The following is a 4647-nucleotide window of genomic DNA, read 5'->3' on the forward strand; positions in this document are numbered from 1 at the left end:
TATCTATGATTGTTAGCAATAAGTTTCTGAAATCTAGGCTAGAGTACTTATTCTACAAATCCCGTGAGAATATAGCCTAAAGCCTTATAAGAGTGAAACATTTGAGAAATGACACAAGGGAGAGAAGTAAAATCGGATAGAAAATCACACGTCCACTTGCTTGATCACTAAACCATATCCTAAGCGAGAATTTAGGCCCTCTTTGGATCGATATAGCCAGAAATTCAAACCTATGAATTATTTTCCGCTAGTCGCCCCTCTGAGCCTTTCTTTAGCCTTTCATAAACCACAAATCCTTTACCCTGTTACAAAAACAAAACAAAACAAAATAAAATAAAATAAAAATATCAACCTACCTAATTTAGAATAAGTCTGAGAATAGAATGAGGAAGAAAGAAGAAGAGAAAAACCTATATAAACAAATATTAGTTAGTTGCTTCAGAAATAAAGAAAAAAAGTTTCCATCCAAAGAAAAGAAAAATAAAAATAAAAATAAAATAAAAACTCCAAAAAATAGAATAAAAAGAGTCAAAAGCCAAAGAAAAAAAATATGGCTAAGGATGGAAACAAAGTGTAGAAGCAAAAGTAAATAACAAGGTTTTCTCTAGTTACATAATATGAAGACTCTTTTATCTCAGACTTGTCCGTTTTGAATATCCATTTCCTTCCTTCTTAAACCATCTCCTAATCCCCGAAACACCTAATAAAGACCTCTAGCTCAATTAGGAATAGGTTAGTGTGATAGTAAGTGGCAGATGTGTAGGATCGACTCCGGCTTCCTTGTGTGTCATTGAGATTGTAAGGTAAAGTGTGCCCACTGCACACTAGAGTAGCGAAACTTGAGTGGAAAAATCAGAGTGTTGTATCTTGACTATTATTGTGAGAACCTATTTAAGGACGCTATTCCGAGTTTCAGAAACGGACCTGCTATTGCATAGTATTACTCATTGTATATATGTTTATTGTAGATGATTGATTATTATGCATATATTAGCTTAGGTTTTTGACTTGGTTATTCTTGTTCATAGCTAGTGAGAGGTATAGTTAATTTAGAGCATGAATAAGGAACCAATAGTTTTATTTCTTAGTCGTTGTAGTATAGATGAAGTTTGTGAGTACTGATAAGTACCCAAAATTGTGTTTTAAACCCCGCAGAGACATTACATTTGGGTCAATTATGTGTTTAATAAATGTAAATTAATTGTATTTTCATGTTTTCACAGTTTCAACAAATAACCATAAAATACACACGTAATGTTTTAATATGAAATACAAATAATAAAGCTTGGACTTGAAATCTTGATTAGCTCATTTAAAGCTCCAATCTGCCAAAAAAGCTCATGGACTCGTGAGAACCATGAAACAAGTTGAAGAATCCAAACTTGAGTTCCTGAGCTAGCCAAAGGAGTCATGTTTGGGTCAAGACTTGGTCAAACCGACTTGTAACAAATCAAAATCGAGAAAGTTCAAATAGTGACATCTTCCGTCTCCTAACTCCGATTGAAGCATATGACCTATCAAAATGATCAGCAGATCTACACAACGTTATATTGCTTTTACAAAATGGACGTATGGTTTGAAATCAGAGATAAAGCCAAGCACGCCACTATTCATCGAAGACGACGAGATATTTTAGATTTTTATTATTTAACTTTTGTAAAGTCAAAAGATGAATAGTTCGCAATAGTGTCAAATAATGTTGAATAGTGTCAAATAGTTGTTACTATTCATTAAAGTCAAAAAGTTGAATAGTGATCAAATCTCAGGTTGGATCAGATTAATTCGATTGAATCGGCCCATTCAACTATAAATAGAAGGGGTCTAGTTTTAGTTTTTCAGATGGAATGGTTAGCATTCCATCGAGGGAGTAGAGTAGTTTACTGCTTTCCTAGTGTAATGAAGAATTTAATTTCCAGTTTTTAATTAAAATATTTTTAATTCAGTTTTATTTTCTGTTAATTAGAATAAAACTTTAGTTATGTGATCTCAGAGCAGAAACTCTGCCCGAGTGAGAATTATATCCGTTTGGGGGAGTTAATAAAACTCATGTGAGGGAAAACAATTGTTGTTGGTTTGGTAGGTTATTAGGAAGAACAACTAGCTCTACATCCTATCCCAAAATGATAGTTGGTGTAGTGTCTAGTTAGGAATCAAAGCAATGAGCTTAGAGATAAGTCATTGCTTAGTTCCACTTGCTAGCATGTGTGAGCTCTTAAGTGAGCCATACATGCTAGGGATCAAGTTTTCTTCCATATTAGACTTGTCTATGAGTTCTAGGAAGAATAAAATGAACTTATCAAACAACAAAACTTATTAAAATCATTGAGATGAAATATTTTGCAATTTTATTGAAATGTGAACGAAATGACAAACCCGACCGCTGTTTTACAGCTAGATCAAGTACCTTCACTGGAAAACTCTCACGAGGCTATAATTCGTCCACTAGGGAATTCCTAGTGGTTAAAGGCCTTGTTGCATATGGTCAAGGCAATCGCATCTAACTCAAATAAACGTAGTTAGAACTCCATTTTTGGTCACTTATTATAATTTCTCATCTTTGCTTGAGGACAAGCAAAATGCTGTTTGGGGGTGGTTTGATAAGATCCCAAAACTGTAGTTTTAACCCTGTAACAGTCATACTATTAGACCAATTATGTGAGTAATAATTAAGAGTTAACACTGATTACGTGTTTTTATGCATTTCAGGCTTCAAAGTCCATTATGTGCAGAAATGTGCCACTTTAGCGAGATAAAGGAGCAAAGGTCGGTTACTAAGGAGTTCTGTGATTAAAGGCCAAGATTCAAGAAGATAAAGCCTTTCTAAAGCCCGGTCAAAAGCTGAAAAGTCGACGCTTGGCGTAAAACAAAGACACAAGTCGCCAGAACTTCCGGCGTCGTATCTTTAGACTCAGACCTCGGAATGGGGCCTACCTTATGTCAAAACGACCGGCTCGGAAAGAGCTTTCCAATGGTCCAAACCTTAACCCAATCAGAGCATCAGAAGTGGACGAAAAGTCTGTTGAAGCCAACTGCAGCTGAAGAGGCCTTTTTGGACTGAAAGAATTGGGTTTTGGGCCAGAGAATCAGGCCCAAAACATGGCTCCAAGCCCATGCACGAATTTTGGATCTGAAAGTATAAAAACAAAAGCTTGACTCTTTGTTAATGGTAGATAGTTAGACCTAGATTAAAGATTAGATTAGTAGCCTCCATTAATTAATTCTAGATCTAGTTTTCCTTAGATTTAATTAGTTTCATATCTTGTTTTTATTTAATTCCTTTAATGATTGTTCGTCATTTAATTAGATAAATAAAATAGTTATTATTATTCAATTTCAAATTTTGTCATTTACAATTTATTAGATCTAATTTCAATTCTTGTTATCATTCAATTCTTAGTTATTAATTAGATTTCGATTATTGTTTAGTTAAATTTCATAAAGTTAGAATCTTTGTAATATGTTGTATTCAATTTCAATGGGAAATGATGGTTTGATGAATCAAGGCTAAAACCTCCATTAGAGGGGTTGATGAAGCCTTGATGAAACTTAGTTGTATAGTGTAGAAGCGTTGTAGAGTCTATTCCATTCTAGAAGGTCGTGTTTAAGCCATGAGAATGGGTGGGCGATCTCACATGCTAGTTATAATTGGTAGAAATGCCATGTTAATTAGGGATTAGAACGAGCAATTCTTACCGTAAGAACGTAAGAATTGGATTACAACAGTCTATTCTAGGTGATTAAGTTGGATTCGAGGTGGATTCAATTCCCTCTAAATTCTTTATCTAGATTCAAGAACATTAGTATTTCCATATATTTCATAGTGACATTCAACATATTGCTTTTCATATTGCATCGTAGTATAATTCCCCCTCGTAAAACTCTCATTAGACTTAAGACTGATTAATTAGATTAGAAAACATTTCATGCTAGAGAACTAGGAGTGGAACGAATTTGTTACTCCACTCTATTTCGATAGAATTGAGAGTAGAAACTTTGATAAATATAGACACGTAAATAGTTTTAGTTTACTTACGTTTTGAGTTCATCGTTCATTTCGTAGGTAAACTATCATTTTATCATTTATCAGTGACAGCGCGCCCTTATAATTTCAGACACCATCAATATCCAATAAAATGAAACAATATCTAAAATGGATCCCAATAAAATGAAACAAAGCATAGTGATCATAACTAACATATGAAAAGAAATAAGAAAAAATAATAAAAGCCTATCTAAAATATAGTTCTCTTGTACGTATCACACACACTATCACTCTTTAGAAGGAAAAAATCACACTTCTCATTAAGGAGCTCTAACATCTATGTCGCTACTCTCAAGTCTCAATTTATGAACACTATCTCCTTCCATTCATCTATTCTTTGACACAGAATTTGTGATCTAGTGTATCTCTCACAGTATAAATGTACATGTGAGAATCCCATTATAATTATAGACCGGCCTGTCGGAGTAATTTTGAAGAACCTAAGGTTTTTCCGATAGTTTAGATAGAATCACATTCTATTAAAAAACATATCATATTCGTGAACAATTTTCACACACCAATATAAAATACTCAGATGTATAGTATGTGAGTAGATTAGAGTGGGCATCCAGCTAAAGAAAGATAATGTTTACCTGTGTGCAGTT

Source organism: Coptis chinensis, chromosome 4, assembly GCF_015680905.1.
Source record: "Coptis chinensis isolate HL-2020 chromosome 4, ASM1568090v1, whole genome shotgun sequence".
Lineage (NCBI taxonomy): Eukaryota > Viridiplantae > Streptophyta > Magnoliopsida > Ranunculales > Ranunculaceae > Coptis > Coptis chinensis.